Source organism: Podarcis gaigeae (genome assembly GCF_964106915.1).
Source record: "Podarcis gaigeae genome assembly, chromosome: 3".
Taxonomy (NCBI): Eukaryota; Metazoa; Chordata; class Lepidosauria; order Squamata; family Lacertidae; genus Podarcis; species Podarcis gaigeae.
In genome coordinates, this window is record NC_139680.1 from 115648168 (window position 1) to 115674490 (window position 26323).

Genomic DNA, 26323 nt, shown 5'->3' on the forward strand with positions numbered 1-26323 from the left:
CAATGGTTCGCTGAAAGGATTGGAATCAATTAACCCATGATTTATTCAAAGTGAGTTCCTCATTCTTCCTCCTGCTTGCAGAAATTTCTGGTGGTTTTTTTTCAGGATTCCACCTAATCTTGCATCAGCGCACTTCAGAACATCAGAAAACAGGAAGTCGAATTGCGCCCCCCCCATCACCCATCATTCTCAAAAAGTCAACGCCGTCTCTGGAGTGTTCAAGCAGAAGTTCTTTACTTTCAGTGCAAACTCAGTTGGTTTACCTACAGTTACCTTTACCTTCAGTTATATACAAAAAAACTCCCTCCTTCCCCAAGACAAGGTCATGCTTCTGGCAAACCAGAGCAGTGCACGGAAATGCCGTTTGCCTTCCCGCCAGAGCAGTACCTATTTATGTACTTGACTTTGATGTGCTTTCGAACTGCTAGGTTGGCAGGAACAGGGACCAAGCAACGGGAGCTCACCCGGTCACGGGGATTCGAACTGCCGACCTTCTGATCAGCAAGCCCTAGGCTCTGTGGTTTAACCCGCAGTGCCACCCACATCCCTTGCCCCAACTTAGCCATCCATTATTATTATTATTATTATTATTATTATTATTATTATTAAATAAGCAAGGATTTCAGATTCCCCAATCTTTCACGTAGGCAAACAGAAAACATAGAGAAAAACCAACTGAGCCAGGTTTATGTGCAGTTAATGAGTCGTTTATTGAAAGAAGGAGAGAGAATTAACCCATGATTTGGTGAAAGGAGTGGAATCAGTTAACCAGCAACTTCTGCGAAAGCAGTGGAGTGGCACATTCTTCCTGGTGATTGTAGAAAGGTCTGCCACTGGGTTTCTCAGGACTCTGCCATCTGACATCAGCGCACGCAGCACTTCAGCACTTCAGAAAACGGGCAGTCGTTATACCGTTCTTTGAATACCAAGAAACCGTGACATGAGAAGCCCCGGGGCAGGCAGTATCCATCGAAGCCTTGGCACAGGACCACCTTAAGTCGTTCAGAATCATCTGGCGGGGGCATCAGCCCAGGGTCTGCATATAAAAGAGAAAAGGAGCACTCGTGAAAATACTTCAAGGGTCAACAGACATAGAAAAGAGCAAAGACCTCAGGAACCTACGTTTATGTGAGGGTAGATCCTGATGGTGAAAGTAGTTCTGTTCCACTAGGGCAAACTGGGCACTCCCCACTGCAAAACCTCAGATTGCCTCCATCTGCCTGCCTGCCCCCCTTTTTTACCATTTTCTTTTGATTTTCAAAAGTTAATTACATATTTGGTTTCCCGCAATACTTTTTAAGAAGTTTGAACTTCCCCTCCAACCCTCCATGGTTTCCTTGTTTCCCCTTATCCTGCTGCATATTACACCTAAAATCCTTCTTCATCCTTGCTTAATATCTACATTGCTTTACAAATCCTACTTATTTATTAATCTGTTATTAAAAGGTATATGTAAAGGTAAAGGACCCCTGACAGACCACAGCACCACCCGCATCCCTAGCGCCACCCGCGTTTGTTATTACATTTTTTCAAATAGCACAAAGCTCCCACCCCTCTCTTATCACAGACTCCTCATAGTCTCTGATTCTTGTTGTCAAATTTGCCAACTCCACATAGTCTGTCTATTTATTCAACCAATCATCCTTGGTTGGTTTACCTTTATCTTTCCACTTTTGTGAACTTTTTTTTGCTTGCCTTCTTATGTCAAACTACCTGTTACTTTCCTTCTCCTGTAGTCCCTGTAGAACTCAACAGAGGGAACGAGGGGGACATGACCAACCACTGTTGGCCTCCTTGCCTTCTGCCCTACCAGTTCTAGTGCAACCACCAATGGAGCAGTTCCATCAATATTCTACTGGCTTTGTCAATATTTCTTGGGGGGGGGGGTGGTTTGCTTCCTTTTATTGTTTTATGCCCTTGCTGGTGTCAACTATTTGGTTTTAGACTCTGTGCAACTTATACATTTTACATCTATTTCATACCTATTTGTAATTTTATATTTTGCCTTTGGTCATTATGAAAAAGGCGAGTAAGGCATCCCATTAAATAAATTATGCCCATATTGAATGCTATTTGCTATAAACATGACACACTTTCCACTAAGATATGCATCTTTGTAACATTATTTGTCTAGGGGAACCACCTTGAAAAATTCATAAAAGGCTGAATTTCAAATGATGGATATGTTTCAATTTGCATATAAAGAAAAGAATAAGTACATGCAGGATCAGGCCAGTGGCCCATCTAGTCCAGCATCCTGTTCTCACAGTGATCACATGTCCCTCTCAGGAACTAGGGTAGGAGTGATGGCACTAAGATTAGGGAAATGGTTTGGGAGAGAGGGAGAGAGAGGACATGGAAAAAGGGATGCCCTGCAAATTTGGATTCCAGTCTCAGCCACTGACACAAAGAAGCTCCTGACAGATTGCTTCTGAGGGATTCTGGGGGGGGGGGGAACAACCCATCCCAACTTCTGAAGGAAGGTCAAGAAGAAAGTCCTAAAACACAAAGTCCCATCAAACTCAGTAAGAAGTAAATGCATCATGATGAGCTGGACAATGAACCAGATTGCCCAGGTCCATCCTATGAGGCTGGAATGTCCATGATAACTAAAGCTTGTAAGTCAAAAGAATTCTCTTTCTGCAATAATATGGCTGAGCTAACCTTGAGTTGTGCTTCTAAGCGTGATTCTAGGATTCCTCCACCAACTGCAATATGAAAGAATGACCATTTTCAGCCCAACTTACCCTCTTTCAACTTCATTTCAGGGTCAAGAGGCTCCTTGGCTTCATCCTCAGATGGTGGTTTGGGATTGGCCTGGACCTGGTAGACCAAGAAGGCAACAGCAAAGAGAACGTAGAGCATCTTCATGGTGGAAGATTGGCTGAAGTCACAATGCTAATGGAAGGAATAGGCTCAATGAAGAGAAGGGTGGAGAATCTATGGAAGCTTTGCTGGTATTTATACGGTTTATACCAGGAAAAGGGCAGAATGGTGTTAGAGACTGTTGCCAAATCAACTGTTGACACTCAACAATCCAAATCATTTGAAATACTTTCATTTTGCATTTTATGAAATGTTTGTGAACCTGAAATTCTGATTCCCCAAACTATTATTCTCTTTGTTGTCACCTCAAATATGTGATTATGTATCTATTGACTTTACAACTTTACAAGCTTACAGAATACCTTACAGGCCTTACAGAATGCGGCCAGATTCAATCAATCACTCTCTTTATTATTTTCAATGACAGATATTCAAAAAGAAACATATGATGTAACCCAGTCCTGCACTGTAGGAGCTTGGAATAGATGACTCTTGGGGTACCTTCCAACTTTACAATTCTGTGATTCATGTGTGTGTGTGGTATGTGTGTATGTATTTTTTATTATATTTTTTATTTGCAGAGGACACCATCGACCATAACATCCTTCTGGACAGTCTAGAGGGGCTGGGAGCTGGGAGCAGTGTTATACAGTGGTTCCGCTCCTTCCTCCTGGACTGTGTTCTGAAAGTGGTGTTGGGGGATGAGTCTTCAGACCCCTGGGCTCTCACTTGTGGGGTGCCTCAGGGTTCCGTACTATCCCCCATGCTTTTCAACATCTACATTCAGCCACTGGGAGAGATCATCAGGGGGCTGGGCTGGGTGTTCATCAGTATGCGGATGACACCCAGCTCTACCTCTCTTTCAAATCAGAACCAGTGAAGACGGTGAAGGTCCTGTGTGAGTGTCTGGAGGCGGTTGGAGGATGGATGGCGAATAACAGATTGAGGTTGAATCCTGACAAGACAGAAGTACTGTTTTGGGGGGACAGGAGGTGGGCAGGTGTGGAGGACTCCCTGGTCCTGAATGGAGTAACTGTGGCCCTGAAGGACCAGGTGCGCAGCCTGGGAATCATTCTGGACTCACAGCTGTCCATGGAAGCGCAGGTCAATTCTATGTCCAGGGCGGCTGTTTACCAGCTCCATCTGATACACAGGCTGAGACCCTATCTGCCCGCACACTGTCTCACCAGAGTGGTGCATGCTCTAGTTAAATCTCGCTTTGACTACTGCAATGCACTCTATGTGGGGCTACCTTTGAAGATGACCGGGAAACTACAACTAATCCAGAATGGGGCAGCTAGACTGGTGACTTGGAGCGGCTGCCGAGACCACATAGCATCGGTCTTGAAAGACCTACACTGGCTCCCAGTATATTTCCAAGCACAATTCAAAGCATTGGTGCCGACCTTTAAAGCCCTAAATGGCCTCGGTCCAGTATACCTGAAGGACCTGGCTAGGTGAGGGCAAGAGAGGTAAGAAGCCTCCCTCCTTGCCAGCAATCAATCAAGGGTTATATTCCTGGAATCATAGTAATCCAGCCCCATGCAGTACAGGAATCAGTTTCTTTGCTTTCCACAGCCTCCAGTCCTGCAAAGAGAGCATTTCACCTGGTTTCATTGTGATGTGTGAAATGGGAAATGAAGGGATTAAGCAGGCACATGCACACATATGCATGCCTGTTACTTTCTCGGAAACCCTTGGCATTCAGTGGGAAACAGTCTATCTGTGCAAAGCTTCAAGAGGCTATATTAGCTTTATAAGATGCCAAATGATGCCAAGCTGCATTGGCAGGGAAGCTTTCTCATAAGTTCAGATTAATGCAAGGAAAGAAGCACACTTTCACTGCAGCGTGGTGCAATTTTATGGTGCACACCAACAAACTGGGGGGAAAGGAGCACAGTAGCTGCATATACAGGGATCTAGAGTGGAGACGCGGGACACGGGTGGCGCTGTGGGTTAAACCACAGAGGCTAGGACTTGCCGATCAGAAGGTTGGTGGTTAGAATCCCCGTGACGGGGTGAGCTCCCATTGCTCAGTCCCTGCTCCTGCCAACCTAGCAGTTCAACAGCACATCAAAGTGCAAGTAGATAAATAGGTACAGCTCCGGTGGGAAGGTAAACAGCATTTCCGTGTGCTGCTCTGGTTCGCCAGAAGCGGCTTAGTCATGCTTGCCACATGACCCGGAAGCTGTACGCCGGCTCCCTCGGCCAATAAAGCGAGATGAGCATCGCAACCCCAGAGTCGGTCACGACTGAACCGAATGGTCAGGGGTCCCTTTACCTTCACCTTTTAGACTGGAAACATAAAGAAAAACAATTTGAGGAGGCTGTATGTTCCGTGAATACGTTGTTTATTGAAAGATGAAAGATGCTGAAAGGATTGGAATCAATTAACCCATGATTTATTCAGAGTGAGTTCCTCCTTCTTCCTCGTGCTTACAGAAACTTCTGCCGGGGGTTTCTCGGGATTCCACCTTCTCTTGCATCAGCGCACGCAGCACTTCAGAACATCAGAAAATGGGCAGTCGTTCCATGGTTCCTTGAACGCCAAGCCATTGTGACACTGGAAGTCACGTGGCAGGCAATAGCCATCGTTGTCGGAGCACAGAACCACCTGAAACCGTGAAGAATCCTTTGGTTCTGGGTTCAGTCCAGGGCCTGCATATAAAAAGAAATAAAGGGCAGCATTCTTCAAAATATTTGAAGAGCTCTCAAAGAGCAAAGGACTTCTTGAAGGGCAGATTTCAGTAGAAAATACATATGATTTTTGTACACATCATTGAGCTGGGAACCACCTTGCAAAATTCCCAGAAGGGGCGAATTTCAAACAATGGCTGGAGTGCAAACTGAATAGAATCTTATTACCAGATAAATGGCTGCAGGGCTGCAGCATTAAGCACACAAATTCCCAGAGAGAAATATGAAGGTGCAGATGCACAAACAGCATGCCTCTTTGAACATCTTACTTCAGGCATAGGCAAACTCAGCCCTCCAGACGTTTTGGGACTATAATTCTCATCATCCCTGACCAGTGGTCCTGCTAGCTAGGGATGATGGGAGTTGTAGTCCCAAAACATCGGGAGGGCTGAGTTTGCCTATGCCTGTCATACGTCTTACAGAAGATAACATTGAGGGTAACTTAAGCAGAAACTGTTTTCAGCAATTCCCCACCTCCCAAAAAAGGAATGGGGGGGGTGGGTTTTCAGCCGTGCCCTAGAGTAGGGGTGAGCAAATTGCAGTCCAGCGGCCTCAGAAACTGGCAGGTGAGGAGTGAAACAAAGAAAGGGTGGAGGAGAGAAAGAGAGAAGGGGTGGGAGATAGAGAAAAGGGGGTCACAGAGAGAGGGAATGCCTCACCCACTTTTGAGTCTAGTCTCAGCCACTGCCACAATGCAACTTCTGACAGATTGCCCCTAAAGGAATCTGGGGGGGGGGGGACTTCCCACCCCAGCCATTGTAGGAAAATCAGGGAAAAGGTCCTAAAACACACAGTCCTGTCCAACTCAATAAATAATGAACCTGAATGCATTCCCTCATCCCAATATCAGCTGGGCAATGAACCAGTTTGCCTAGGTCCTTCCTGCGGGGCTGGAAAGACCATGGCAACTAGACCTTGTAAGTCTAAAGAATTCTCTTTATGCAACCCCATTTCTGAGCTAATTTAGGATTGCACATCCAAGTGGGATTCTAGAATTCTTTCTCACCTCTCAGTAACTACATGGGGTTAATTTATTAATTAAATTACTCCATCACGTCATCTTTCTTGGGACAACCCAAGGCAACTTACAACCAAACTAATAGACAAGAACCCCACATAGATACATTGAAATGTTGTTCTTCAACCCAACTTACCGTCATCTTTATAAGCACGAGACTCGAGAAGCTCCTTGGCTTCCCCTTCAACCGTGGAGGGTGGTTTGGGATTGGACCAAACCTGGAAGACCAAGAAGGCAACAGTAAAGAGAACGTAAACCATCTTCATGGTTGAAGATTTGCTGCACCCTCGATACTAATGGAAGGAAAAGGTTCAATAAATAGAAGGATGAAGAATCTCTGGAAGCACTGCTGGTATTTATACAATTTATACCAGGAAACGGGGAGAAGGGTGATTGCTGCCAGCATCAAACATCCATTGCCAACTATTGGTTGAAACTACCTGAAATTATTTCACTTTACAGTTAATCCAACAATTGCTGGGATTAGCATTCTGCTTCTTTCAAACGCTGATTCTGTGTTCTCACTTTAGGAAGGCAATTCCGCATCAATTGACTCACCAATACCTGAACTGCGGACATCTTTCAGAAGGCACCTCAAATGTTTTTAGTTGAAACTGGGGAAACTGGCAAGAGCAAGGTGGGGCTTTTGTAATCAGTGGAGCTGGGGGTGTTAGAATGAATGTATTGTTTCCTGCTATAAGCCTTGCACCATATAATCATTGCATCAGTCTGACAGCTAAAGATGAATGGATCAAGCTTCAACCAATTTCCCCCCTGAGAAACTACAAAATACTGCGGGACATGTTTTCAGGGCCAACTCTCCCATTGGACAGCACAGGACAGCTGCCTCTGTTGGCAGGGGAGAGACAGCAGCAGTCTAAGTTAGCCTCATGCTTAGTGTGGTCCCAGCGCCAGTGTTAAGTAAGATTCAAGTGCTAGTCCTGTAAGATTCTGCATTTGGTATGGAGAGGACACCAGCCTGTCCATTGCAGCAGGCAGTAACATGGCCTCAGCTACCCCTGAGAGCTATGTTCTGTCTTCACATAAGCTAATAACAGCTGGCCAATGAATGAACCAAAAGCTGGACAGACCCATGTTAGGTAGATTTTATGAGTCTATAAATTCCTGTCAATGTATTGCCAGAACCTAGCTTAACCAGAGATGGGTGAATTTGTCCGTTCTGGTTTTTCTCCTCCTCCTCTTCTTCTTTTTCTTTTCCAAAACTTGAATGTAATTCTCCACTTTTCCATATCACTTTGTGAAATGGCAAGTCCTCCTGAAAATTCATCAGCATCTTGCTACAAATTTATCCCAATGCACATGTATTTTGATGCAATTTTGCCCAATGTACACATTTTTGGCAAGCCATTTCCCCTAAGATAATGCAGTTTCATATATTAACAATATATGCATCCCTGTGCACATTTTACCCTGGTATATGCATTTTGGGTACATTTTGCTTAGCTGAAGAACTGCATTGCAAAATGCAGACAAGTGTTGCTTTTGATGGTAGGCCATGGTTCAGCTAATATATTGCCTCAGAAAGTGCAACATTGATAGATTTGCCTTTAGATGTGAACTGAATCAACTTTCTCCCCCATCTCTACCAACAGCCCTCCTTCTAAATTTGATTCCTTCTAGGATTTTTACACCCCCCACGGTTCCTAACTGAAAAACACTCCTTTTCTTTTTGTTCTGAAATAACCCCTCAGCTTAACATCTGCTTGATAAGTAGCACACTCAGCCTCGGAATCTGTGCTGTTTTTTCAGTCTACCTGCAGACCACAAATCTAGCCTGGCTGGGCTATGGAGAACCAAGAAGAGGACTATACAGTAAAGACAAGGTGAAGGGCTTTCATCCTCAAAGGTAAGCTGCATATGTCCACAATTTCTGATGGAAGTAAAGAACCTAAGAGGTTCTCACAACTTCTGGAAAGGTGTGCAGAGTCCCTGGTATTTATTCAAATATATTTTTTTTCTTCTGGCAAAAAATTAGGAGCAGGATTGAGTCAACTATGTGCCAATGCTCTTGAAGGGCAGCTCTCAATGCCCACTCAGAAACTCTTGAAATGCTTTTGACTAAAGGTTTACCCAACTTTAGGCAGACAGGAAGCTTCCTTGTAAGAGGCATTTTGCCTATCTAGCCCAATATTGTCTACTCTGACTGGCAACAGCTCTCTCTAGAGCTTCAGACAGAGAAAGGTTTTTCCCATCAGCTCTTACGTGAGGGACGAAAACAGCTCCGTTTCTACCTTTTCAACTCCATGCATAATTTGCACACCTCTACTGAGTCCCCCAATTTTTTCTAAGCTGAATAGCTCCCAAATGTGGCAAAAAAAATAATAATCTCAAAAGGGATTTGCTCCAACCATTCGATCCATTAGGTCTTTCCTTTTCTGCACCATTTGGATGTTTCTAGTGGTTGCAGTATAACCACAGACAAGACTTATTCTTCTGTCACCTGCATGTGAAACTTCTTCTTTTTTAAAATTGGGTTTTATAAACAAGAATAATGCCATACAAACAAGTATACCACGTTTTCTCATGTCATTTTCATATCACAAAAATAGCATAAAAATGTGGGAAACTATCTGCAACACATGTTTCATTATTAGTGGTCAATGGATACGTTCTTGGTTTATGAATTGGTTTAAGCAGTTAGGAAGAAGAAGAAGAGAAAAAAGAAAAAAAAAGAAAAAAAGGGGGAGTGGCAGGTGAGGTGGTTATGCTTCTATTATTCTACTTAGTGTGTGTGAGGGGCTGTGTCAGTGTTACTTGTATGAGTTTCTTACTATTCACTTCTTGTATTTCCTTGGTGGTGAGAGAGGTTGGGTGTGGCTTAGGGTGTGGTTAGTTGTCTTTGGTTGGCTGTAGTGAGAGTTGTTTTTGTGTGAGAGTGGGGTGCGAGTGTGTATTTTTCAATCAGGTTAGCCAGATTGATTTGTATGCTGTCAGGGGATTCTTGTTGTCGTCTTGTTGGGCTGTGTATGTGAGAAAGGGGAACCACACTGGGGTGAAGGCATCTTCTTCTATTTCTCCGCGTGTCAGTTTCAGTTTATTGGTTAGTTTTTCTAATATGGCTGTTTCCCATGCTATTAGATACCATTGGTTGCATGCGAAACTTCTTAAACCAACTCAAGATCGTGTGGAAGTGAAGCCATAATTTATCAGAGAATTCCGCCCTCTCCCCCCCCCCATCACCCATCATTCTCAGAAAGTCAGCCCTGTCTCTGGAGTGTTCAAGCAGAAGTTCTTTACTTTCAGTGCAAACTCAGTTGGTTAGAGTCTGGTGTTGATAATGCCAAGGTTGCAGGTTTGATCCCCGTAATGGAGAGCTGCTTATCATTGTAGGGGGTTGGGTTGGACTAGATGATCCTCAGGGTCCCTTCCAACTCTATAGTTATATAGGGACGCAGGTGATGTTGTGGTCTAAACCACTGAGCCTCTTGGGCTTGCCGATCAGAAGGTTGGCAGTTTGAATCCCTGCGATGGGGTGAGCTCCCATCACTCTTTCCCAGTTCCTGCCAACCTAGCAGTTCAAAAAGCATGCCAGTGCAAGTAGATAAATAGGTACCACTCATGTTCTCTGGCACTTGTCGCAGTGCTCCGTGCGGCAGAAGCGATTTAGTCCTGCTGGCCACATGACCCAGAAAGCTGTCTGTGGACAAATGCCGGCTTCCTCGGCCTGAAAGCAAGATGAGCGCCAACCCCATAGTCGCCTTTGACCCGACTTAACCGTCCAGGGGTCCTTTTCCTGTACCTACAGTTATATATAAAAGTCTCCCCCCCCTTCCGCAAGACAAGGTCATTTCAGCTAAAACCTCCATGTTCGGGAGTAGTTTACCCCCTGAGTGTAACACAAAAAACAGAAGATGAACTATCAATTTAATGTCCTGAGTCTTAAAAGAGAAAGGCGGGGGAGGAAATAGAGAGGAAAATATCTATGAACACTAGCCATGCTGGTTGGAAACACCCAACCAATGAACTTGAGTACTCCTTTCCCACTGTCCTGAGATTAAACTCCAGTAGACATAATGGCAATGATCCCTGAGTACACATGCAAAGTGTTGTGTCATTAGAAGCCAAGCTTTGTGGAAAGCCTGCCCTAACTTAAAAAGGTAAAGGTAAAGGGACCCCTGACCATTAGTTCCAGTCGCGGACGACTCTGGGGTTGAGGCGCTCATCTCACTTTACTGGCCGAGAGAGCTGATGTACAGCTTCCGGGTCATGTGGCCAGCATGACTAAGTCGCTTCTGGCAAACCAGAGAAGCACACAGAAACACTGTCTACCTTCCCGCTAGAGCGGTGCCTATTTATCTACTTGACTTTGGTGTGCTTTCAAAGTGCTAGGTTGGCAGGAGCTGGGACAGAGCAACGGGAGCTCACTCAGTCATGGGGATTCAAATCACCGACCTTCTGATTGGCAAACCCTAGGCTCTGTGGTTTAACCCATAGTCCCACCCACATTCTTACCCCAACTTAGCCATCCTTTTTATTATTATTATTATTATTATTATTATTATATAAGCAAGGATTTCAGATCCCCCAATCTTTCACGTAGGCAAACAGAAAACATAGAGAAAAACCACCTGAGCCAGGTTTATGTGCAGTTAATGAGCTATTTATTGAAAGAAGGAGAGAGAATTAACCCATGATTTGGTGAAAGGAGTGGAATCAATTAACCAGCAACTTCTGCGAAAGGAGCGGAGTGGCACATTCTTCCTGGTGATTGTAGAAAGGTCTGCCACTGGGTTTCTCAGGACTCTGCCATCTGAAATCAGCGCACGCAGCACTTCAGATGTGCAGAAAACGGGCAGTTGTTAAACACTTCTTTGAATACCAAGAAATTGTGACATAACAAGCCCCGGGGCAGGCAGTACCCTTCGCCGCCTTTGCAGCGGATCGCCGTTAGTCGTGCAGAATCGTCTGGCTGGGGCAGCCCAGGGTCTGCATATAAAAGAGAAAAGCAACATTCATGAAAATACTTCAAGGGTCAATAGACATAGAAAAGAGCAAAGACCTCATGAACTTAAGTTTATGTGAGGGGAGATCCTGGCTGGCAGAACATCATGATGGTGAAAGTAGTTCTGTTCCATTAGGGCAAACTGGGCACTCCCCACTCCCAAACCTCAGATTGCCTCCATCTGCCTGCCTGCCTGCCCCCCCTTTTTTTACAATTTTCTTTTGATTTTCAAAAATTACATATTTGGTTTCCACCCAATATTTTTTAATAAATCCAAACTTCCCCTCCAACCCTCCATTGTTTCCTTGTTTCCCCTTATTCTGCTTCATATTATACCTAACATCCTTCTTCATCCCTACTTAATATCTACATTGCTTTACTGCTGATTACAGTTCAAATCCTGTATTAATCTGTTATTAAAAGGTAAAGATAAAGGATCCCTGACAGTTAAGTCCAGTCTCAGACGACTCTGGGGTTGTGGCGCTCATCTCGCTTTACAGGCCGAGGCAGCCGGCATTTGTCCGCTCCGCAGATAGTTTTTCTGGGTCAGGTGGCCAGCATGACCAAGCCGCTTCTGGCACAACGGAACATTGAAACCAGAGCAGTGCACAGAAACACTGTTTACCTTCCCACGGAAGTGGTACCTTTTTATCTACCTGCATTTTGGGGCATGCTTTTGAACTGCTAGGTTGGCAGGAGCAGGGACCGAGCAACGGGAGCTCACCCCATCATGGGGCTTTGAACCACCAACCTTCTGATCGGCAAGCCCAAGAGGCTCAGTGGTTTAGACCACAGTGCCACCCACATCCCTAGCTCCAACCTGTGTCTGTTATTACATTTCTTCAAATACCACAAAGCTTCCACCCCTCTCTAATCACAGACTCCTCCTGGTCTCTGATTCTTCTTGTCAAACTTGCCAAACTTAACATAACCTGTCAGTTTATTCAACCAATCTTCCTTGGTTGGTTTATCTTTATCTTTCCACTTTTGTGAACTTCTTATTGCCTGCCTTCTTATTTCAAACTCCTTGTTGCTTTCCTCCTCCTGTAGCCCCTGTAGAACTCAACCATTGTTGGCCTCCTTGCCTACTGCCCTACCAGTTCTAGTGGGTGCCAACCACCAATGGAGCAGTTCAATCAATATTCTACTGGCTTTTTAAATATGTTTTTGTGGAGGTTGTGTGTGTTGCTTCCTTTTATTGTTTTATGCCCTTGCTGGTTTCAACTATTTGCTTTTAGACTCTGTACGAGTTATACATTTTACATCTAATTTATATCTACAGTGGTACCTCGGGTTACATATGCTTCAGGTTACATATGCTTCAGTTTACATACTCTGCTAACCCAGAAATATTACCTCAGGTTAAGAACTTTGCTTCAGGATGAGAACAGAAATCGTACTCAGCAGCGCAGCAGCAGTGGGAGGTCCCATTAGCTAAAGTGGTGCTTCAAGTTAAGAACACTTTCCGGTTAAGAATAGATCTCCAGAACGAATTAAGCACTTTACCCGAGGTACCATTGTATCTGTATTTTTATATTTTTGCCTTTGGTCATTATGAAAAAGGCAAGTAAGGCATCCCATTAAATAAATTATGCCCATATGGAATGCCCATCTAGTCCAGCATCCTGTTCTCACAGTGATCGCATGTCCCTCTCAGGAACTAGGGCAGGAGTGATGGCACTGAGATTAGGGAAAGGGTTTGGGACAGAGGGATAGAGAGAACATGGAAAACGGGATGCCCTGCAAATTTGGATTCCAGTCTCCTAAAACACAAAGTCCCATCAAACTCAGTAAGAAGTAAATGCATCATGATGAGCTGGACAATGAACCAGATTGCCCAGGTCCTTCCTATGAGGCTGGAAAGTCCATGATAACTAAAGCTTGTAAGTCAAAAGAATTCTTTTTCTGCAATAATATGGCTGAGCTAACCTAGAGTTGTACTTCTAAGCGTGATTCTAGGATTCCTCCACAAGCTGCAATATGAAAGAATGACCATTTTCAGCCCAACCTACCGTCTTTCAACTTCATTTCAGGGTCAAGAGGCTCCTTGGCTTCATCCTCAGATGGTGGTTTGGGATTGGCCTGGACCTGGTAGACCAAGAAGGCAACAGCAAAGAGAACGTAGAGCATCTTCATGGTGGAAGATTGGCTGCAGTCACAATGCTAATGGAAGGAAAAGGCTCAATGAAGAGAAGGGTGGAGAATCTATGGAAGCTTTGCTGGTATTTATACAGTTTATACCAGGAAAAGGAAAGAATGGTGTTAGAGACTGTTGCCAAATCAACTGTTGACACTCAACAATCCAAATCATTTGAAATACTTTCATTTTGCATTTTATGAAATGTTTGTGAACCTGAAATTCTGATTCCCCAAACTATTATTCTCTTTGTTGTCACCTCAAATATGTGATTATGTATCTATTGACTTAACAACACCCAAGCTTACCGAATAGCTTACACGGCTTACAGAATGCGGCCAGATTCCATCAATCACTCTCTTTATTACTGTCAATGACAGATATTCAGAAAGAAACATATGATGTAACCCAATCCTGCGTTGTAGGGGTTTGGACTATATGACTCTTGGGGTCCCTTCGAACTTTACAATTCTTTGATTCATGCGTGTGTCTGGTGTGTGTGTATGTATTTTTTATTTTATTTTTTATTTGCAGAGGACACCATCGACCATAACATCCTTCTGGACAGTCTAGAGCAGTGTTTCCCAACCTTGGGCCTCCAGCTGTTTTTGAACTACAGTTCCCATCATCCCTGACCACTGGTCTTGCTAGCTAGGAATGATGGGAGTTGTAGTCCAAAAACAGCTGGAGGCCCAAGGTTGGGAAACACTGGTCTAGAGGGGCTGGGAGCTGGGAGCAGTGTTATACAGTGGTTCCGCTCCTTCCTCCTGGACCGTGTTCTGAAAGTGGTGGTGGGGTATGAGTGTTCAGACCCCTAGTCTCTAACTTGTGGGGTGCCTCAGGGTTCCCGTGTTATCCCCCATGCTTTTCAACATCTACATTCAGCCACTGGGAGAGATCCTCAGGGGGTTTGGGCTGGGTGTTCATCAGCATGTGGATGACACCCAGCTCTACCTCTCTTTCAAATCAGAACCAGTGAAGACGGTGAAGGTCCTGTGTGAGTGTCTGGAGGCAGGTGGAGGATGGATGGTGGATAACAGATTGAGGTTGAATCCTGACAAGACAGAAGTACTGTTTTGAGGGGACAGGAGACAGGCAGGTGTGGAGAACTACCTGGTCCTGAATGGAGTAACTGTGGCCCTGAAGGACCAGGTGCGCAGCCTGGGAATCATTCTGGACTCACAGCTGTCCATGGAAGGGCAGGTCAATTCTGTGTCCAGGGCGGCTGTTTACCAGCTCCATCTGATACGCAGGCTGAGACCCTACCTGCCTGAGGACTGTCTCGCCAGAGTGGTGCATGCTCTAGTTATCTCTCGCTTGGACTACTGCAATGCACTCTATGTGGGGCTACCTTTGAAGGTGACCGGGAAACTACAACTAATCCAGAATGGGGCAGCTAGACTGGTGACTTGGAGCAGCTGCCGAGACCACATAGCATCGGTCTTGAAAGACCTACACTGGCTCCCAGTACATTTCCAAGCACAATTTAAAGCGTTGGTGCTGACCTTTAAAGCCCTAAATGGCCTCAGTCCAGTATACCTAAAGGACCTGGCTAGGTGAGGGCGAGAGAGGTAAGAAGAGAGGTAAGAGGAGCTCCCAGGAAACAAAGGCGTTAGATTTTAATTTGAGACCTCGGTTAGAGGCAAAGTAACCGACAAAAAGTAAACAATAGCGGATATTTTAAAATGTTTATCATGGAACGTGAACGGGTTGAACGAGAAAGCTAAAAGGAATAAAATTGAGAAAGCTTTGAAAAACAAGAAATACGATGTAATCTGTTTCCAGGAAACACACATAGCCAAGAAACATAGACACATCTTGGTGAATAAAAAACTGGGAGTAGAATTTATCAATTCGGGGGTAAATAAGAAAAAAGGAGTGGCGATTTATGTTAAAGAAAAGTGGGAGCCTGTACAAATCTGTAAAGACGAGGAAGGCAGAATATTGGGGATCCAACTAAACTTCCGGGGGGAAAAGATCAATGTAGTGACAGTTTACGCCCCGAACACAAACAGAGCAGAGTTTTTTGAGAAACTTTCAAAGTATATTGTTGGAACTTGATCCTTATAAATTAATCCTGCTCGGAGATATGAATGCTGTGCCAGTTCCGGGTATGGACAGAAGTGAAAAACAGGGGAAAATAAAGCGGGGAAAACTCCCGAAATCCTTTAGCAACTTAGAGGAAAATTTAGATCTAATTGACATTTGGAGGCATAAAAATCCCACTGCTAAACAGTTCACCCATTACTCTGAACCTCACCAGAGCTGGGGCAGGATTGATCAGATATGGGTGACAAGGGCTTTTTCGTGGAGAGCAAAGAGATGTGAAATACAACCCAGGACACTCTCTGATCACTGCCCCTTGGTTTTGGAAATAAAAAATGAATTAAAAGGACAGTATAGGTGGAGGATGAATGAATATTTATTTGAAATTGAAGAAGTGGTGGAAAAGGCTAAAGGTACCCTGAAAGATTATTTTGAGTTAAATTTGAATAAAGACACCCCTATAGAGACAGTATGGGATGCCAGTAAGGCGGTATTAAGGGGCTTCCTAATACAACAAAACAGTTATAGAAGGAAGCTAAGGGGAAAAAAGAAGGAAGATATTCTTGCCCAACTGAGAAACTGTGAAAGAAAATTGACTATAAATCCGACAGATGAAGAGAGTAACCGAGCTACGAAAGTGCTGCAGTCCCAATATTCAGCTATATTAAATCAAGAGATAGAATGGAGAATTAAATTTACGAGACAGAAATATTTCGAATCGGCAAACAAAATGGGGAAGTTACTTGCATGGCAGTTAAGAAAAAGAAAGAAGCAAAATGTGATTAACAAATTAGTAGTGGAGGATAACATCATAGAAGACCCAGGTGAAATAGAAAACAGGTTCATCAATTTTTTCGAAAAGTTGTACGAAAGAGGAGAAGAGGATAGCTTAGAAATAAAAAATTATCTGGATCAATGTGGAGGGAAATATTTTACAGAAGAGGACTGTGCACAATTGAATAAGGAGGTTACAGTAGATGAGATTAAGGAGGCTATTAGTAAGATGAAGAACGGAAAAGCCCCTGGACCGGATGGTCTGCCCTCAAAATACTATAAAATGCTGGTAGAACTACTAGCGCCTGTGCTTACGGACGTCATTAATAATATTTTTCAAGAGGGGAGGATTCCTGGATCTTGGAAAGAAGCATATATTACTTTAATACCAAAAACTGAAAATGAAAAAACAGATATAAAAAACTATAGGCCAATTTCATTATTGAATGGTGATTACAAGATCTTTGCATACATCATGGCAAATAAGCTTAAGAAACATCTAAAGAAATATATCCATAAAGACCAAGCAGGATTCCTCCCCGGAAGACAACAGAAAGATAATGTCCGTCACATTTTAAATATCATTGAGTATTTGGAGGTGAGGCCAGATGTACCAGCGGCCCTGATCTTTATCGATGCAGAAAAAGCCTTCGATAACGTATCCTGGGAATTTTTACTACAGGGACTGGAGAAGGCAGGAATAGAAGGTTCCTATATGAAAGGCATTAAGGCAATTTATTCAGGGCAACAGGCCAGGCTGATTATTAATAATAATTTGTCCAAACCCTTTCCGATTATGAAAGGTACAAGGCAGGGATGCCCTTTGTCACCCTTGTTATTTATTATGGTTTTAGAAACAGTTGCAAATAAAATAAGGGAGACATCAAATGTAAGGGGAATAAGAGTTGGGGAGAAAGAATATAAATAAAAGGCCTATGCCGATGATCTGGTCCTATCCTTAGGGAACCCAGCAGATAGTATCAGCAGAGCAGTAGAACTTTTGGAAGATTTCGGTAAACTGTCTGGATTTAAATTAAATAGGAAAAAAACAAAAATTTTAATAAAGAATTTGGCTGAACAGGAGAAAATTCGGTTGGAACAAAAGATTGATATTAAAGTTGTGAATAAAGTGAAATACTTGGGAATTTGGCTATCCCCGAAAAATATTAACCTGGTGGAAGATAATTATAATAAGATATGGCAAGAAATTAAGAAAGACATGGACACCTGGCACAGATTGAAACTATCATGGACAGGGAGGATGGCAGCGATTAAGATGTGTATCCTACCGAGACTGTTATTTTTGTTTCAGAACATCCCAGTTATCAAAGGTACCACTTGCTTTAAGAATTGGCAAAAGATTTTGGCCAAATTTATATGGCAGGGGGGAAAAGCTAGAGTTAAGTTTAAATATCTTACAGACTCAAGAGAGAGAGGTGGCTTTGCAGTCCCGAATATAAGACTCTATTATGAGGCAGCCTGCCTATGCTGGATAAAGGACTGGGATACAGACCTTAAGGGATACAGACCTATTAGATCTGGAAGGTTTCGATATAAGGTTTGGTTGGCATGCCTATCTATGGCAGGAGAAGGGCAGGGTGCATAGAGGCTTTTCCAACCACATAATCAGAGGATCTCTACTTGAAGTCTGGAATAAGAATAAAAAATTGATTGAAAAAAGTATCCCCTGGTGGCTCTCCCCAGTTGATATCATCAAAATAAAGAAATTAAACATGACAGGTGAAAGGTGGACGTATGAGGATCTTTTAGTTAAAACAGAAGAAGGGTGGAAGTTAAGAACATACGATGAGTTGAAAGGTAGGATTAAGGAGTGGCTACACTTTCACCAAATTAACGCACTGTGGTGTGAACACAAGAAACTGGGAATGGGTGAAAAAAAGTCTAGATTTCAAGTGGAAATTTTAGAAAGCGATAATAAACTCCTTTCCAAAATTTATAAACAACAATTGGAATGGGACACTAAAGAGGATGTGGTGAAAGGAGTTATGGTCAAATGGGTTAGAGATTTAGGGCACGAGGTAGGATACGATAAATGGCAGATCCTCTGGAAGAAGGGCATGAAGTTTACAGCATGTGCAGCCCTACGTGAGAACTTGGATAAAATGATGTACCGATGGTACCTGACCCCGGCAAAATTAAGGAAGATGTATAGAACTGTAGACAATACTTGCTGGAGGTGTAAAGATAAAGTAGGGACCTTCTTCCATATCTGGTGGACCTGTGATGTGGTGAAGAGGTTTTGGGGACAAATCTATGAGGATTTAAAGAAAATTTTGAAGTACAATTTCCCCAAGATACCCGAGGTGTTCCTCTTAGGCATGATTGGCGAGGAAATAAAAAATACAGATCAGACCTTCTTCCAATATGCTACAGCCACGGCGAGGATCTTAATAGCAAAAAAATGGAAATCCCCCGATATACCCACGATTGGAGAGTGGCAGGTGAGGTTATTTCAATACATAGAATTGGCGAGATTAACACAAAGCATTAGGCATTATAATACCGTAAAATTAAAAGATGATTGGACTAAATTTCTAAACTATATCGAGAACAATCTTGGAATTAAGAACCTAACAGTAGACGATAATTAAATCCTACGACGTTTAGAGCTATAGTAAGAATAACTGCAGAAGATATATGAGAGTATATAATCCTAAGCCGAGGTGAATGGAAGTCGACTATGTGTAAGTGTAAATGTCAAAGTTTCTTTTTCTTCTTTCTGGCTTGTATTCTTGTTGTTTGCTCTTATTTTTCTTTTCTTCTTTTTATTTCCTATTTCTTTTTTTGATCTAGATATGTATATTACTTTTTTGGATCTGTGTATATGTGTATCTTTCTTAAATAAAGTATTTTATAAGGAAAAAAAAAAGAATCCCTCCCTGCCAGCAATCAATCAATCAAGGGTTATATTCCTGGAATCATAGAAATCCAGCCCCCTGCAGTACAGGAATCAGTTTCTTTGGTTTCCACAGCCTCCAGTCCTGCAAAGAGAGCATTTCATCTGGTTTCATTGTGATGTGGAAAATGGGAAACGAAGGGATTAAGCAGGCACATGCACACATATGCATGCCTGTTACTTTCTCGGAAACCCTTGGCATTCAGTGGGAAACAGTCTATCTGCAAAGCTTCAGGAGGCTATATTAGCCTTATAAGATGCCAAATGATGCCGAGCTGCATTAGCAGGGGAGCTTTCTCATAATTTCAGATTAATGCAAGGAAAGAAGCACACTTTCACCGCAGAGTGCTGCAATTTTATCGTGCGCACCAACAAACTGGGGGAAAGGAGCACAGTAGCTGCATATACAGGGATCTAGACTGGAGACGCGGGACGTGGGTGGCGCTGTGGGTTAAACCACAAAGCCTAGGACTTGCCGATCAGAAGGTCGGCGGTTCGAATCCTCGTGTTGGGGTGAGCTCCCGTTGCTCAGTCCCTGCTCCTGCCAACCTAGCAGTTAGAAAGCACGTCAAAGTGCAAGTAGGTACAGCTCCGGCGGGAAGGTAAACAGCGTTTCCGTGTGCTGCTCTGGTTCTCCAGAAGCAGCTTAGTCATGCTGGCCACATGACCCGGAAGCTGTACGCCGGCTCCCTCGGCCAATAAAGCGAGATGAGCACCGCAACCCCAGAGTCGGCCATGACTGGACCTAATGGTCAGGGGTCCCTTTACCTTTGGCTTTTAGACTGGAAACATAAAAGAAAACAATCTGAGGAGGCTGTCTGTTCCATGAATAGGTTGTTTATTGAAAGATGAGTGACAAATTAACCAATGGTTTGCTGAAAGGATTGGAATCAATTAACCCATGATTTATTCAGAGTGAGTTCCTCATTCTTCCTCGTGCTTGCAGAAATTTCTGTCGGGGGCTTTCTCGGGATTCCACCTTCTCTTGCATCAGCGCACGCAGCACTTCAGAACATCAGAAAATGGGCAGTCGTTCCTGTTGGTTTCTGCTTCCTTCACTGAGCAGCGAAGTGCTTGTCACAAGACAATGTTTACATTCCACAGTCAAGTGCTGTTGGGTTTTCTCACGGGAAAGGAGACTGGATGTGACGTACACTGGTTTCCTGTTTTTCACTGTTCTTTGCAGTTCAGTATGATTCTCTCCGTGCTTTAGAGGAGAGAGGATGCCTTTCTCTGCTCCGGCAGAGGGAAGATGTTTTTCTGTAAATTACCAGCTTTGAAGTGTAAATAAAGTAATATAGAGCATGTTGGCACATACTTTTCATCATTCCGCTGTGCACTGGACACTGCTTATCTCCAACATTTGGTTATGGGCCCAGAACAACGCAGTGTTTTGAGAATGGACTCCAGAAGTCGGGCTCCTGGCAAAGGAACAAAGGAGCAAAGAATTGGAGTGCCGGCAAAGGATCGGAATGCAGAGGGCCGGATCGGACGATATCTCTGCGCGTCAAGATGATTTGATGAGGTATGTACTACAGCTCCGGGCAGCCTGCCAGCTTCTAATTAATGGCTTTATGGCTGGACTTTGAACTTTTATAGCCGGTTTTGCCATGGCACAGGCAAAAGGCTAGAAGGATAAATTTTTCCTATGCTGGGGGAAATCGAAAGTAAAGCAGCTGCAGCAGTGTCGCAGCATGAATTTAAGACAGCAGAGAGAACTTTCACTTTTGAACTTGCCTTTGGAATGCGGTTTGAAGCAGCTGCAGATAAGCAAAGCAGTTAAGCAGAAAGGCACAGGTTCACAAGGCAGAGGCTGTTTTTGAATTTGCTTTTGGATTGAAGCAGCTGTACACAGACGCAGCATGTATAAAGCAGCCTGATTTAAAGCAGCAGAGATGACGCAGAAGGCTAATGCCAAAGTCATGATGGCTAGCTGCAGAAGGCTGGATGAGGCAAGTGGGGAATTTGATGCCAATCAGCCAAATGCTCAACTCACAGTAGCCAGTGATACTGCCATGATTCTGAATGGAGCAGACCGCCAGGGTGATAGCTGCATGGGCAAGGGGGAGACTTCACAGACGTCATCCCATAGTGCAGTGGAACCACCAGATGGCGCCAAAGCTTTGAAGGCAGTGAAATGCTACACGTGTGGACGTCTAGGCCATATGAAGAGGGAATGCAGATATCCCAGGGCCAAGACAGAGCAGCGCAGCGAAAGCTCATCGCGTGGAAAAGGCCGAGGCAAAGGCAAAGGTCCGGTGTCCAGGACAACGCAGCACAAGGCAATGGTCTCACGCTTCACTCCAAAGGTTGCAGAGGTCCAGAAGACGTCTAGATCTTTCTTCGTTGTTGATTCGGCTGCAACGCATCACATGTGCAACGATAAGCGACTGTTCGTGTCTTTTACACCGCAGGAAGGTGCGATTCACCAGGCGGATGACCACACAATCCCCAGTAAAGGCTACGGAACTGTTGTTCTTCACAGTTTGGACTTATCGATACAGGATGTGCTTTATGTGCCAGATGCCAAGCATAATCTGCTCAGCGTTGGACAGCTGAATGAGCGGAAAATTGACGTTTCCTTTAAGAACAAAAGGTGCATCATCACAAAGAAAAATGATTATGTATTGCATGCTGAATATGTTGATCGTTTGTATGTTTTGTATTTTGATGATGTTGTGCAGGATGACACTTGTTGCATTGCAGGTTCTAACAAAAGTTTGCATGCAGAATGTATTCACGATTTTCATCGAAAATTTGGTCATTTGCATTTTGAGGCAGTATCTAAAATGCCTGCCTTGGTTGAAGGTATGACTATTAAACCCTGCAGGTACCACATGAAGTGCAAGGCATGCGCAGCAAACAAAGTGAAAATGGCTGCGAAAGGTAAGGTGTCTAGTAGGCAAGCTACAGAACCATACCAGGTTGTTCATGCTGATTTGGTTGGACCACTAGCACCCTCTTTGGGTGGAAACAGGTACTTCATGGTTCTCATTGATGCATTTTCCAGGTATATTTATGTGTACAATCTCAGGCAGAAATCAGAGGCTTTTCCTAGGTTCAAGGAATTCTGTGCTTGGTTGGGAAATGTGCATGGTAAGAAGGTAAAGACTCTTTTCAGTGATCGCGGGGGAGAATTCACTTCTCAGCAGTTTGAAGCTTTTCTGACTGAGAAAGGAATTCAACACGATTTGTCTAGTCCTCGCTCGCCATGGCAGAATGGACTTGCGGAACGAGCAAATCAGACATTGCTTCAAGGGTTAAAAACCTTGCTGCATGATGCCAATCTTCCAGAGAGTTATTGGGCCGAAGCTCTCTCATGTTTCACTTACAGTTATAATCGCAGGTTATCTTCAGCGATTGGTTGTACCCCCTATGAGAAGATGTTTGGCAAGAAGCCATACATCAAACACATGAAAATTTTTGGTTCTGACATGTGGGTTCACTCACCACAAAGCTCCAAGTTAGACAAGCGTGGATTGCATGGTATCTTTCTAGGTTATCAGAAAGGGTCTTACAGAATAATGATGACTGACTCTAAGGAAATTAAGCTCACAAGAAGTGTTGAGTACAATGCCAAGTGGGGGGAGAATGTGGGAATTTTCCAATGTTATCCTGATGACAGTGATGAGACTGAGGATAGTCAAAAGCAACCGCAACAACCCACACCCACTGATGAAGGTTCTGATTCTGAGTCTGAAACTGAATCGGGTGATTCAGAGGATTTCAAGAGTGCGAAAGCCTCTATGCGACTCTCTGAAAGCTCTGATCAAGAATTAGAGGAACCATTGTTCACAATAGGTCACTTTTCTCCTAAGAAGGAAGAGGAGAGTATTGAAGACTTAAGGCTAATTCGTAGGTCACAGAGAGCGACAAAAGGCAGACCTCCAAAGAGATTTGCTGATGAGTTTGCTAAGATAGCAGTAACAGCTGTTAAAAGCTCTAAGAAGGTATTTGAACCTTCAAGTTTCCAAGAAATCCAGGATTTGGATTCAAAGGAAGCTGAGCCATGGTTAAATGCCATGAAGGCTGAGCTTGATTCCTTGGAAAGGAACAAGACATGGGACCTTGTTCCAGTAGTTCCAGGAATGAAACTGCTTGGAAGCAAATGGGTCTTCAAAGCGAAGACAGATCAAAATGGCAAGATAGTCAGACACAAAGCCAGATTGGTAGCCAGAGGTTTTGCACAGGTACCAGGTGAAGACTATCATGAGACCTACTCACCCACAGTGAGGTATGAGAGCATTAGGCTTATGCTCAAGCTAGCTGCAGAGGAGAATCTACACATTAGTCACCATGATGTGAATACAGCTTTTCTGTACGGATCTCTAGATGAATCACTTTATATGCTTCCACCTGATGGCGTACAGGTAAAACAGGGATTTGTTTGTGCTCTGAAGAAGTCCCTTTATGGTCTCAAACAAAGTGCACGGTGTTGGCACACAAAACTCACTGAAGTATTGTTTTCTCTAGGTTTTAAGCAAGGGAAAGCTGATCCATGTGTATTTGTCAAAGAGGAGGGGCAAAAGAAACTGTATTGTTTGTTTTATGTTGATGATCTTTTATTCTTTTGGAAGGATATCACAATGTACAATAATGCCCTAGCTCAATTGAAAGAGCACTTTGACATGAAAGATCTTGGTGAGGTAAACAACTACCTATCTCTGGAAATAGAGAGAGATCAAGATGGTAACATTCTAGTACACCAGTCACGTAAAATTGCTGATGTGTTAAGCAAACTAAACCTGATGGATGCTAACCCTGTAGACACACCGATGACAACAGGTTATCAGGTAGATGACACTGGAGAAGCATTTTCTGATACTACACTGTACAGAAGTGTGCTAGGCAAGCTAAACTTCATTGCCAGATGTTCAAGACCTGACATTGCTGTTAGCTGTAATTTGCTAAGCAGACAAGTCAACAATCCTACTGTTAAGGATTGGAAAGCTCTGAAACGCATAGCGCGGTATTTGAAAGGCACTATGCATTACAGACTGAGATTTAACAATCAGAAGTCTGGTGGTCTTGAGATATTTGCAGATGCAAGTTTTGGAAGTGACACTACAGACAGGAAAAGTACGTCTGGAGTTTGCTATAAGTACAATCAGGGTCTATTTGATTGGTCATGCAAGAAGCAAACAACAGTTAGCTTAAGTACTTGTGAAGCTGAACTGAATGCACTGTCTTATTCACTTAAGGATTGTGAATGGTTGTTACAATTGTGCAAAGACATAAAAATTCCTGTCAAATGTCCAATCCAGGTTTACCAGGACAACAAAGCATGTTTGGCTTTGCTGAATTCTGAAGGTTGTAAGCAAAGCACGAAGCACTTGCAATTAAAGTTGCAACATGCTAGGGAACGTATTCAAAAGGGACTCGTAACGGTGTCCTATTTGCCAGGTAATGAAATTCCTGCTGATGTATTGTCCAAGATTGTATCAAGGGATCAACACTGTACCTATGTGCAGAAGTTGGGTTTGTACTGATATTGTACGAACACGCTGCCCAGTGATGTTCACAGAAAGGGGGAGGATGTTGGTTTCTGCTTCCTTCACTGAGCAGCGAAGTGCTTGTCACAAGACAATGTTTACATTCCACAGTCAAGTGCTGTTGGGTTTTCTCACGGGAAAGGAGACTGGATGTGACGTACACTGGTTTCCTGTTTTTCACTGTTCTTTGCAGTTCAGTATGATTCTCTCCGTGCTTTAGAGGAGAGAGGATGCCTTTCTCTGCTCCGGCAGAGGGAAGATGTTTTTCTGTAAATTACCAGCTTTGAAGTGTAAATAAAGTAATATAGAGCATGTTGGCACATACTTTTCATCATTCCGCTGTGCACTGGACACTGCTTATCTCCAACACTGGAAGTCACGTGGCAGGCAATAGCCATCGTTGTCGGAGCACAGAACCACCTGAAACCGTGAAGAATCCTGTGGTTCTGGGTTCAGCCCAGGGGCTGCATATAAAAAGAAAGAAAGGGCAGCAATCTTCAAAATACTTGAAGAGCTCTCGAAGAGCAAAGGACTTCTTGAAGGGCAGATTTCAGTAGAAAATACATATGATTTTTGTACACATAATTGAGCTGGGAACCACCTTGCAAAATTCACAGAAGGGGTGAAACAATGGCTGGGGCGCAAATTGAATAGAATCTCTCCCTCATTTTTACCACCAGGTAAATGGCTGCAGGGCTGCAACATTAAGCACACAAATTCCCAGAGAGAAATATGAAGGTGCAGATGCACAAACAGCATGCCTCTTTGAACATCTTGCTTCAGGCATGGGCAAACTCGACCCTCCAGAAACTTTGGGACTAAAATTCCCATCATCCATGACAACTGGTCCTGCTAGCTAGGGATGATGGGAGTTGTTCTTACAGAGGATAATATTGAGGGTAACTTAAGCAGAAACTGTTTTCAGCATTTCCCCACCTCCCCAAAAAGGAATGGGTGGGATGAGTTTTCAGCCGTGCCCTAGAGTAGGGGTGAGCAACTTGCAGTCCTGGGGCCTCAGAAACTGGCAGGGGAGGAGTGAAACAAACAAAAGGGTGGAGGAGAGAAAGAGAGAAGGGGTAGGAGATAGAGAAAAGGGGGTCACAGAGAGAGGGAATGGCTCACCCACTTTTGAGTCTAGTCTCAGCCACTGCCACAATGCAACTTCTGACTGATTGCCCCTAAAGGAATCGGGGGGGGGGGGGACTTCCCACCCCAGCCATTGAAAGAAAGTCAGGGAAAAGGTCCTAAAACACACAGTCCTGTCCAACTCAGTAAGCAATGAACCTGAATGCATTCCCTCATCCCAATATGAGCTGGGCAATGAACCAGTTTGCCTAGGTCCTTCCTGCGAGGCTGGAAAGTCCATGGCAACTAGAGCTTGTAAGTCTAAAGAATTCTCTTTATGCAACCCCATTGCTGAGCTAACCTAGGATTGCACATCCATGTGGGATTC

The 26323-nt window shown here is 43.8% G+C and overlaps 2 long non-coding RNA genes across 2 annotated transcripts; both read right to left on the reverse strand.

Moving 5' to 3' along the window:
* Positions 1-685: 685 nt before the first annotated feature.
* On the reverse strand, positions 686-2944 carry LOC310842333. The gene is made up of 2 exons (XR_014563073.1): positions 2748-2944; positions 686-1036 (listed from the first exon to the last, which is right to left on the reverse strand). It is a non-coding gene; the product is annotated as an uncharacterized lncRNA (long non-coding RNA).
* A 2220-nt stretch (positions 2945-5164) lies between these two features.
* LOC310842345 lies at positions 5165-6858 on the reverse strand. The gene is made up of 2 exons (XR_014563082.1): positions 6678-6858; positions 5165-5484 (listed from the first exon to the last, which is right to left on the reverse strand). It is a non-coding gene; the product is annotated as an uncharacterized lncRNA (long non-coding RNA).
* Between the last annotated feature and the right edge of the window lie 19465 nt (positions 6859-26323).